Here is a 12,565-nt window from a genome sequence, read left to right on the forward strand (position 1 = left end):
CCCCCTAAATTGATTTTTGAATTCTGAATTTATTGTTATTCACGTTTTATACTGTTTTTTTGTTGCATCAATTGTTTCAAATTTGTTACTAGCCACCATGAGCCCGGTTTTCTGAACCGGGAAAATTTACTATTATTATTTATTATTTCCCCCCTGGAAGGTACATGGGGAGCTCTGTGTTGTGCTAACCATTGGGGGGGGGGCGAGGAAAGGATGGATTGATTGTATTTCTGTGCCAGCCTAAGACGTTTTGGTACCTGAGGTAAACCATGGCCTCCCCACCTGTTTGGTGAGATTCAGGTGATAGTGCAGGGGGAAGTACAGAACCAGACTTCTAAATGCAATTCCAATACACACCACTCTATAGTCCCCGCACGATGAAGCTCAGAAGAGCCAAGTTGTGGTGCTTTGTGCCCTCTGGAACTCTCAAGAGGTTACACACTTCCAGCATTCCTGTTTCAATGCCAAGGATCATTGTTTGAGCTGTGCGTTGCCCCCATTCCGCCTGCCCAATGAACACGGCAACGCATTGAAATCTATCAGGTTCAAATCCCATAAACCTCGCATGACCATCTTGAGACAATTACAAGATTGTTGTGAGGAGAAAAATGTGCGAGGGAAGGGATCATGTACAACACCTTCAACAGCTACAGTAAATGGAAATAAAATTTTAGCTGTAGGCTGCCTTGAGTTCCTGTCAGGGAAAACGGTGGGATATCATTCATTCATTCATTCATTCATTCATTCATTCATTCATTCATTCAGAGAAAACATTGGGATATCATTCATTCATTCAGGGAAAACAGTGGGATATCATTCATTCATTCATTCATTCATTCATTCATTCATTCATTCAGGGAAAACGGTGGGATATCATTCATTCATTCATTCGATTTCTATTAATTCATAGCACTTTGGCCCTCCTTACTTTCAGCTCCCCAAAACTCCAAACCTTGTAACTTGCCTCATAAGGGAGTTGTTCTGACTGCCTTGATCCATTTGGTTGCCCTCTTCTGAACCTTTCCCAGCTCTGTGGTATCCTGTTCAAGGTGATGTGACCAGAAGTGTGGTTGTGTGATAGATGTGCACAAAGGCATTGTGACAGACTGACCCTTTACTTTTCACCGTTGGCAGCCTCCCCGCCCCCAGGAGCCACACACTGGGTCAACATCTTCAGGGAGTCATCAACCACAACCTCAAATTCCCTCAGGAGTCCATGATTGCTGTGAGAGCCATGATGCTTTCTAAATCCAACGTCAGCAGCTCAAATGTAGACTCGGGGTCATGCCCGAGACCTGACATTCTCGACCAGGCAGAGAGATGATGGGGAAATTCTTGAGAATTCATTCGTCATGGGTGGATCAGTTTATGCCCTTTGTGAGTAGACGGATTCTGAATGGCTCTGAGGGGGTTTCCATTCCACATGACTGGTGCTCCTGCTGAAACCCTGTGGAGCACTGAGTTTGACCCAGACACTGGACTCTATCACTTCCAACATCCTCCCACTGATTCCAGCTCTGCCAGACCATTCATACACCAGGGAGCTGGGGTTTATGGCACCGCAATAGGGAAACAAAGGCAGATGTGGGCTACATCTGACTGAATGCAAGTCAGGTCCCCCTCTAGGGCCCATCATGGGGTGGTAATGGTGGGGAAGCTCAGTTCCAGACATTCTTATTTCATTGCGGTTTCTGATCTAGAAGCAAAATAGCCTTGGTCACCTCGATGGGTGACTGGTACGAGAGTGATGCAGCTTAAAGCATTTACAAATGTTTCAGGACCCCGGAGAGCTCCGAGTGAAGCAAGGCCTGGAGAACAAATGAGGTCTCTTATTCTCAGTCCAGACTTTCCTTCCTAGGTCGCACCCTCTCTCCAGAGATGGTTAAAGGATTGGTCATCTGGCTCAAAACCCAGCTCCTCATCTCTCCAATTCAATCTGATTCATTGCCTGCACAAAAGATCCAGTGTCAAGGAGCGTTCACCCCGAGATCGAGTTGTGGGCTCTAGGGATGCCTTTTCAGAACTGTCTTGGTGGACAAGATCTGGCTAGAGCCAGTGTTGGCCTTCCATAATCTTCACTCCTGGTCCAGGTCAGAGCTCAAACTGCTGCCCAGGAGAGGGAGAGGGAGAGGAAGAGGAAGAGGAAGAAGAAGAAGAAGAAGAAGAAGAGGAGGAGGAGGAGGAGTTTGGATTTGATATCCCGCTTTATCACTACCCGAAGGAGTCTCAAAGTGGCTCACAATCTCCTTTCCCTTCCTTCCCCACAACAAACACTCTGTGAGGTGAGAGACTTCAGAGACGTGTGACTGGCCCAAGGTCACCCAGCAGCTGCACGTGGAGGAGCGGAAACGCGAACCCGGTTCACCAGATTACGATTCCACCGCTCTTAACCACTACACCACACTGGAATCAAGACATGCAAAGTCATGGGTAGCCAATGTGATGCCCTCCAGATGTTGATGGTTAAACTCGACGACCCTTGGGGCCCCATTCCAACTCTACAATTTTATGAATCCTCATTATCCCTGACCATTGAGAACACTGCCTGGGTCTGAAGGAGGCAGTAGGCTTCTGAACCCCGGTTGCTGGAGACCTCGAGAGAGAAGGATGCTGTTGTGCTTCGATTCTGCTTGTTGGCTTCTTTTAGGTCTATTGGGGACCAGTGTGAGAACAGGATGTTCTAAATGGATGACTAAATGGGAATGACTAAACAGGATGACTAAATGGGAACCTTTGGGCTGATGCTGCAGTTTTCTCCTTATGTTCTTATTATGGGCTGCCTAGGAACATAAGAAGCTGCCTTATATTGAGCCAGCTGAACAAAATAACACAACACGGTGGCCAATAACAATGGCACTAAACTACAGTATCATATGAGCACTGACCCAGAGCGCATTTTCTACAGCGTTTATATTTACTTACATGTAAGATTGGCTTGTTAAGAAATTGAACTGCATCCTTCTCATATTAATTCTTACAAGTCTGGCTGATGAAGAATTGGTCAAGATTGCCTGATGAAGCACTGAACAAAAAACATTGGTTATCTGGAAACTCTGTTCCGGTGATATTTGGTGACAGATTATGTATATATCGAACTTTTATTCTACCGTGACCGGTGAAGAAGATTTAGAGACTTTGGTTGTAATTTCTGATGATTTGTATTAGTCTATAAATAGTGTTTAGTGCCATCGTTATTGGCCATCGTGTTGTATAGGAATATTTGCCTCTACACATTTGCTTCAGCACATGATTGTGGCATGATGGGAAAGCCTCGCTGCCAAGCTTTGTTTCTGGCTCTGCACATGATGCTACACACACCGACACTCCCTCACCATTCCAATATTGAGACATTCCCTCATCATCCCAGAATGTTCAGTCCACTTCCTTGATGCTTAGCTGACCACATTTATTGGAATGTAATTGTTTAAGTCTTAATATATTAATCATTGGTTATACTTTAATTAGGAGGTTTTTATGCCTGTCTAGTTCTGTGCTCCCTTTCCCAGCCTTTAATCTATTAGTGATTAATGCCTATATGTAATCTTTATTTTGTACTTGTGTTAACCAATCAGCAACAAGCGCACTTGTGTTAACCAATCAGCAACAAGCGCACCTGTGGCAATGTTGTAATATGCAATAAAAGGTACTCCCCGAGACTTGCTCGAGAGACGCCTCCCAGATGACACTCGCTACTTGTCTGTCACAGATAGATAGCCGTGTTGGTCTGCCATAGTCAAAACAAAAAAAATCCTTCCAGTAGCACCTTAAAGACCAACTAAGTTAGTTCTTGGTATGAGCTTTCGTGTGCATGCACACTTCTTCAGATACACTGAAACAGAAGTTGCCAGATCCTTCTATATAAATCCTTCTATATAGATCCTTCTATATAGATCCTTCTATATAGAAGGATCTGGCAACTTCTGTTTCAGTGTACTTGTCTGTCGTTATTCCAACCCAACAGTGTTGTGTTATTTTGTTCAGCTTGTCTATATTGCAACACAGGGATCTGTTTATGGATTATATTGAGCCAGAACATTGATCAGTTTAGTGCGGTATTGTCTACACTGACTAGCAAAAGCTCCTAAGGGTATCAGCCCTCACCTAAGTATTAAATCTTCATCCAAGATGTCCTTCTAGACATCCTCATCTTCTGAGGAAAGGCAACTGGGGAGAGGTCCTTTTCCACTTGTGGAACCCCTTATGTGAAATGCTCTGCCCCAAGAGAAGCCCACCTCTCTCATTGCTACATTTTATGCACAAAAGCAAAAACCTTATTCAATGTCCTGATTTTGATTATTTTTAAAAAGAGCACATCTGTTTTTCTTTCTTGGCTGCAAACTTAATATTTTTTTCTCCTGCTATTTTACTCATCTGCCTTGACATTTGCTGACTCATCTCCTGTCCCATTGCTATTTTATGCTGTTTTTGGATTCATCATAACAAATCTCAATTTATGTTTGCATTTATAAATTTATATATTTTTAAGAAGAAAAATGCGTTCACGGCTTCAGAAACATTTGAAGTCCAAATGACTGCTAGGAATCCTTTAAATAGCTTTAGTAAATTACTGTAGTCATTCTCCTTGGTCAAGTGCTGTCAGGAATGGGTGTCCAGGGCAGGTCAGCAATAAATCACATGGAGTAAGTGAAGTTGACTCTTTATTAGAAGAAACAAGGTCTGCTCTGGAGTGCCAGGTCTAACGAGTGCAGCAACTCTTCTTGGTAGATCTTGCCCCTATGAGGCAATTGTGGAGGCTGAAGGAGGTCCCTACTTCCCACAGCTGCCTAAGTTGCTATCATGGTCTGGTTCACAGGCGACTGAAGTCCCGGCAGGGGACATCAGGACCGGGGGCAATATGGTGGGGTAAGAGCAGGAACGGGGGTCCAGAAGCCAGGAGTCACGAAGTCAGGGGTCCGAGGAACAGGAAGCAAGGAGTCAAGAATTCAAGGGTCCGAGGATCAAGAAGCAGGGAGTCAAGAAGCTGAGGTTCAAGGATCAGGAAGCAAGAAGCCGAAGGCAGGAAGCGTGTTGTTGTGGCAAAGAGCTGAAGGGATATGCTGACCTTATATCCCTTCCAAGCTCTTGCCACCAGGTGCTGGGAGTTACCAATTGACCTCACCTGTGAGGCCGCGCCTTGCCTCTTCAGAACAAACTTAGTCCTGCAAAGTCCTATTGGTCACAGGGCCTGGCTCCTGCACGCACACCTGACAGTTGCCTCCTCTCCCAGGTCCTTTCTGTGGGAATGTTATGGGAGGCAGGAGAGGATATATTGTTTAATGATATCCTTCCTAACTTGCATTAGCAAGTTCTATGTCTTAGCAGAGTTTAAACATTCCCCTTTAAACTCGCAGCGGTTTGCTTGTTGCAGGTTCTTCTGAACCTCTCTATATAAGATTCCTGGTAAGATCCCTTCTTCTCTTAAAAAGAATATACACGACAATCTTATTAAAGTGAAGACAAAAGTAGTTTACTCACATTCATTCAGTTCACAGTTAGATCCCTGAAGGCAGACTTAGGTCCATAAGTGAGTTAGTCCCAAGTGACTGCAGACAGGAAGTCACTTCTGCTCACACATAACGGAGAAGAGAGGAGCAAAAGAAGATGGTGTGCTCCTCTTCCCCAGATTAGGCACACACACCCTCCAGTCATATGCAGAGGAAGTTTGTCCCAGCTCCGGAGGAAACAGGAAGTTTTATCCTGGCTGGTACAAAGCATCTCCTAGCATGTCCCTTCTAGGAATGTTGTACTTGACTGCTATGTGTTTCACATCCCACACTTTCCAAGCAATCTGAGACTCTGCGGCCACACCTCACTTTGCTCCTCCCTCTTCATACCTCTGGGAGACCAGGGGTAGGGGAGCTTGTCACAGCAGGATGGGGAGACACCCTGGCTTCTTCACCAGTTTGACTCATCTCAGCTTCTTGGCCTCCCTCCTCTCCTGCTTCAGATTCTGGTTCTGGACTTCTTTCTGCCAGACTCTCCCTGCTCACTAAACCCTGCTACCTCTTCTGCTTCTGACACCTCCTTCTTCCAGTCTTCTCCCTCTTCTCCCTCTGACCACTCATCGTCGCCCCACCACCAAATCCCTGGCTCTGAGCCTTCGCCCCTTGGGGGTTCCCCAGCTGGCTCCTTCCACCATTCCTCTGAGTCCAGCCAGTCCAGGAGACCTGCTGAGATTCTCCTTTTGATAGCCTGTCTCTTACTGGCACTGCCTGTTTGTGGAAACCTTCAGAATTTCCTGCATCACAAATACTACTTGTGTCACCACAATGAAGTACTTCAAATCACATCAAGTATTTTAAATAAAAAACAACTTCCTTAACTGCATAAGTTTCCTGCCTCATTTTTGAGTAGTTTCAAAACCACAAAGCCTGCATCCCAGTTATATTAACTGAGCACTCATTGTTCCACTTTCTGTAGAATGTGCAGCTCTTTGTCTTAGCAAAAACGAATTTTCTCAGAGTTGCAGCAATAAAAGTCAGGAAGAGGTGAATGTCTAGCGGGAAATGTAAATGGAGGCAAATTGTTGTGGCGTCCCAGAAAAACTTCCTGTTATAATAAACTCAGCCAATGCAGAATACCAAGTTAGGGATCAAGATGGTATCCAACTAACTCATTCCATCAGGCAAGGATTTCTGCTTCCCACACGCCACACCTCCTGCTGCATACCCCTAAATCTGCTCTGGGGTTTCTTCTAAACCTCCAGAGTATATTTGCAAAAGGTGGTGCCCAGAACTAGACACTCCAGGTGGGAGCTGGCCAAGGCAGAATAAAGCAGTACCTTTACTTATCTTGATCTGGACACTAGATTTCTGTTGCTGCAGCCAAGAATTGCATTCGCTTCTTTTTTATTTCCTGCTGCCGCCACATCATGTTAAGCTTGTGGCCTACTAAGACCCCTAGATCCTTTTCATGTGTTCTGCAGAACCTTAAATATCCATCACTATCCTTCTTAACACAAGGGACACGGGTGGCGCTGTGGTTTAAACCACTGAGCCTCTTGGGCTTGCCAATCAGAAGGTCGGCAGTTCGAATCCCCGTGATGGGGTGAGCTCCTGTTGCTCGGTCCCTGCTCCTGCCAACCTAGCAGTTCGAAAGCATGCCAAAAAGTGCAAGTAGATAAATAGGTACCACTCCAGCAGGAAGGTAAACGGCGTTTCCGTGCGCTGCTCTGGTTTCAATGTTCCGTTGCGCGAGCGCCACAATCCCAGAGTCATCTGTGACTGGACTTAACTGTCAGGGCTCCTTTACCTTTACCTTTATCCTTCTTAAGCTGTGGTGCCTAGTTGTGGTTTGTTTTGTTGTGGTGAGCATATTGCTGAAGCAGAGTGCCTGGGGCAACCCAGTCAGATGGGCGGCACACCAATAATAATAATAATAATAATAATAATAATAATAATAATAATAGCTGGTTCCCTGCACCGTTCGCAAGAGATGCCCTGCAGTCCCAATCACTCCAGGTGAGACTACTGAACCCAAGCCAATCTGAGGCTGTCTTGATTTGACTCGACCCAAACCAGGTCCCATCCAAATTTGCCTGATTCACTTTGGCATTCAAGCTTTGGCCAAATCCAGTGCACAGTCCCGCCACCTACCCACAATGTCTCCACCTTGTCAGGGTTTAGTTTCGGTTTCATGCATCCCCTCACTGGCTCAAGAGAAGAAGAAGAGGAGTTTGGATTTGATATCCCGCTTTATCACTACCCAAAGGAGTCTCAAAGCAGCTAACAATCTCCTTTCCCTTCCTCCCCCACAACAAACACTCTGTGAGGTGAGTGGGGCTGAGAGACTTCAGAGAAGTGTGATTTGCCCAAGGTCACCCAGCAGCTGCAGGTGGAGGAGCGGGGAAGTGAACCCAGTTCACCAGATTACGAGTCTACCGCTCATAACCACTACACCACACTGGCTTTGACCGTCCCTGTTTCGCTGAACACCATACTGACAGACCCTCCAAGTGTCCCTGCTTTCCCAGATTTACAGAAGCCATCCCAGTTTCAGATTTTTGACCTTGGAATGTCCTGCTTTTCCTTAGGACTTCCCTCTTTTCATTGAAGAAGAAGAAGAGAAGAAGAGTTTGGATTTGATAGCCTGCCTTTCACTCCCTTTAAGGAGTCTCAAAGCGGCTAACATTCTCCTTTCCCTTCCTCCCCCACAACAAACACTCTGTGAGGTGAGTGGGGTTGAGAGACTTCAAAGAAGTGTGACTGGCCCAAGGTCACCCAGCAGCTGCATGTGGAGGAGCGGGGAAGCGAACCCGGTTCACCAGATTACGAGTCTACCGCTCTTAACCACTACACCATAGTGGCATATTGGAGAAATGTTGGAGGGTATGGAATTGTGCAACCCTCGAGCCTAGGAGATAAGTAACTATGCAACCTTTAGAACAGTGTTCCCCAACCTTGGGCCTCCAGCTGTTTTTGGACTACAATTCCCATCATCCTTGACCACTGGTCTTGCTAGCGAGGGATGATGGGAGTTGTAGTCCAAAAACAGCTGGAGGCCCAAGGTTGGGGAACACTGCTTTAGAACAGTGTTCCCCAACCTTGGGCCTCCAGCTGTTTTTGGACTACAATTCCCATCATCCTTGACCACTGGTCTTGCTAGCGAGGGATGATGGGAGTTGTAGTCCAAAAACAGCTGGAGGCCCAAGGTTGGGGAACACTGCTTTAGAAGACACCTGAAGGCAGCCCTGTATAGGGAAGTTTTTGAATGTTAAATGTTTTATTTTACAGATATATATGTTTTTATATATGTTGGAAGCCGCCCCGAGTGGCCGTGGCAACCCAGTCAAATGGACGGGGCATGAATAACAACAGCAATGGAATAGGACATCCCTATTTTCATCAGAGAAATGTTGGAGGGTCTGTAGTGGAATTAAATACTGTGTGCCTGTGTGGGCTTTTATATGTCATGTGACTGACAGGCCTCTATCACATGCCCTGTTCTCTCAGGGAAAAGGGATGGGTGGATTATTCACACAATGTGTCCCATGTCACTCATGAGTGTGACCTGTCTCCAAATCACTGCTAAGCCCCGTCAAACCCATCAGTTCTTAAGAGCTAATCTTAAGCAACCTTTGTGATACTAAACTCAATAGAAAATACTAGTCAACTCGCGATGAACGTTTTTGCTGAGCCACATCTAACCGTTTCCAGCATGAAAGTCATATTCCTCCCAGGGAGGAAGTAGATGGTTTCGATAAAGAAATGAAGGAAACCAGAATGCAAATGAATGTCAGTTAAAGGTGGCAACCAAAGCCCATTAGATGCTGGCAAGCGACTCAGCCCTCCAAATCTAGGTCAACTTCTTAGGTCTAATGTTCTTCCAGAAGCTGCAGTTAGTGCAGGAGTGAGACCTTAGCATAAACACCTGCGCAGAAGCAGCAGCACAAGTCATTAAAAGAGAGACAACTTAGAATAACAACTGCAACTTCCTGCCTATTGAAATCAGGCAGGCGTCTTCACTGTACTCCTTTTGGCTTCTGCTGCAGTTTTGAACTGATTGTTGATTTTTATTTTTTAAATGTTATTACATAGCTGCTTTTAAACTATTCTGGGGTTTTGTGGTTGGTGTATATATATATCTGTTAACATTGCCAGAGGTGCACAGCCCCTTCTGATATACCAGAGGTGGGGCTTTGCTGAACTCAACTCCCATCTTTGGCGATCCCTCGTAGCAGAGTAAGATTGTCTTCCATAAACACGGTTTTAACAATGAGTCCATAAGTGACTGTGGAGGCCAATTCTGGATCCACACGTCCTTCCACAGTGGGGACATTGGTTCCCAGGTGGGAGTTGATCATGGTGTGGATTTGCCAAGCGTGCCTTCCTCTTAGCATGTTTCTCCCTTGCTTCCTGAGTTCGAGTGTCTTCAAAGCCGATGACACCTCTGGTAAAGGCTGTTCTCCAACTCGAGCACTTACAGGCCAGTGTTTCCCAGTATTTGGTGTTTATACTACATTTTTTAAGATTTGCCTTGAAACAAACCTCTTTTGTTGACCACCAGCATTACGCTTTCCATTTTATGTGAACCGTCCTGGGACCTTCGGGTAAAGGGTGTTCCAGCTTGTCAACATCCTTCTTAAATTTTGGCGGCCTGATGTCTGGTGGCTAATGGATTGAGGCTGAATCCTGACAAGTCAGAAGTACTGTTCTTGGGGGACAGGAGGTAGGCAGGTGTGGAGGACTCCCTGGTCCTGAATGGGGTAACTGTGCCCCTGAAGGACCAGGTGCGCAGCCTGGGAGTCATTTTGAACTCACAGCTGTCCATGGAGGCGCAGGTCAATTCTGTGTCCAGGGCAGCTGATTACCAGCTCCATCTGGTACGCAGGCTGACACCCTCCTTGCCCGCAGACTGTCTTGCCAGAGTGGTGCATGCTCTGGTTATCTCCCGCTTGGACTACTGCAATGCGCTCTACGTGGGGCTACCTTTGAAGGTGACCCGGAAACTGCAACTAATCCAGAATGCGGCAGATAGACTGGTGACTGGGGGCGGCCGCTGACACCACATAACACCGGTCTTGAAAAGTACGTTTCCGAGCACAATTCAAAGTGTTGGTGCTGACCTTTAAAGCCCTAAACGGCCTCGGTCCTGTATACCTGAAGAAGCGTCTCCACCCCAATCATTCAGCCCAGACACTGAGATCCAGCGCCGAGGGCCTTCTGGCGGTTCCGTCATTGCGAGAAGTGAGGTTACAGGGAACCAGGCAGAGGGCCTTCTCGGTAGTGGCACCCACCCTGTGGAACGCCCTCCCTTCAGATGTCAAATAGATAAACAACTATCTGACTTTTAGAAGACATCTGAAGGCAGCCCTGTTCAGGGAAGTTTTTAATGTATGACATTTTAGTGTATTTTTGGTCTTTGTTGGAAGCCGCCCAGAGTGGCTGGGGAAACCCAGCCAGATGGGCGGGGTACAAATAATAAATTATTATTATTGTTATTGAAACGGAAAACTGGCAGCTAAGGGCCATTCCACACATGAGCCTGGCTAGTATGTGACAACAATTTGTTTGATAACAATTGGGGTGTGGGGGTGGAAATAAACCAGATTGGACATATTCGCTTCTATTTTTTCTTTTGGAAAGCGAATGCACACTTACATGCCACAGCTGGCTAATTTCTGTACAGCGAAGCCCTGAAGCAAGCCCTCGTACAGAGCTTGTGGAATCCCCGCCGTCCGATGTGAAAAGTTCATTGCCGTCATCTCCGGGCAGGGATACGGTAGAATTCTTTCCAAGTGAGAGAGACGTTCTGTGGCAACGCATCCCCGTAACCAATATTTTGCTTTCTAATTTAAGCCCATTTATTTGCTCGCTGTGGCGGGTACTTAACCCACCTGCTGGTGGCAGTGAGAGGCCTTAATGTCTGAGTGGTCTAGTCATGCACTCAGTGCAACTGGGGATCATCTCGTCATGCGCCTGCTTGCGCCTGCCAACTCTAGCTTCCAAGTGATTCAGCATAACTGCCCAGAGTGCTTCAGTCTGAGGCTGAAATGTATACAAAGGCAGTTCGGATGGAGAAGTGTGAAGTCTTGAAAGCAAGATCCCAAAGCATGTGTTTCTGTGGGCGCGTTGCCTGGAAACCCAGCCAGCAAACGACGTAGCAATTTTGATACCGAAATGCTGGCAGAACAATGCATATGGAAATAATCCCATAAAACCGCACCCTCCTTGCAGATAATCAGTCCCTTCAGTGAGCAGAGCCTACACTCTGCAACTTCCTGCTCATTCAGGTTCTTCGCTGAATTGTTTTTGGTTTTAAAAAAATTGTTCTGGTAAATCGACCCTGACAAATAATTTTAACAAACATGCAGTTTTATTATGCATATTTGTTCATAAAGTGCTGGCTTGATTTATGCCTTGATTTATGCCTTGCACGCATTGAATGTTTGATATCGTTGGTACTTTGAATGGATATGTTATATTGTTATATATTAGAAGCTTTTGCTGATTGAGCAGTATATTTCTGAGCAGTACATTTTAACTTTGAACCGATCCAGAAATGCTACAACTGGATCTAATATTATCAATAATTTTTCAAAAACCCATAAGTTTGCAATGCTTGAATGATTAAGTCTAAAAATGCAGAACACCTTTAATAACAGGCTCCAATTAACGGAATAGCAGCATGTGTATATTTAGCAGGAGAATGCATAAAGAGGAGACTTTGCAAAGAAAACAAATCTTGCACACGCAGACTTTGTGTTTGGACTGTGCTCTGGGGCGAGTTCACCCGAAGGCACATTCCAGCTGCAATACCAACATAGTCTACTTGCTTTGGAATAAAACCCTCCTAGTTGTACCAGTGGATGACTTTTCTTAGCACAAATGCTAGCTTCAAAGGAAGGATTTTCCCCAAGATATGCAGTAGGTAAGGAACAAATCCCCTCTCCATGCCTGGTCTGATCTCCTTCACAATCAATTGCACGTAAACAAACCTGCCAGTTAGATGCAAATACAGATAGGTAGCCGTGTTGGTCTGCCATAGTCAACACAAAAAAATTTCCTTCCAGTAGCACCTTAAAGACCAACTAAGTTAGTTCTTGGTATGAGCTTTCGTGTGCATG

This window comes from Podarcis muralis, chromosome 5, assembly GCF_964188315.1.
Source record: "Podarcis muralis chromosome 5, rPodMur119.hap1.1, whole genome shotgun sequence".
NCBI lineage: Eukaryota > Metazoa > Chordata > Lepidosauria > Squamata > Lacertidae > Podarcis > Podarcis muralis.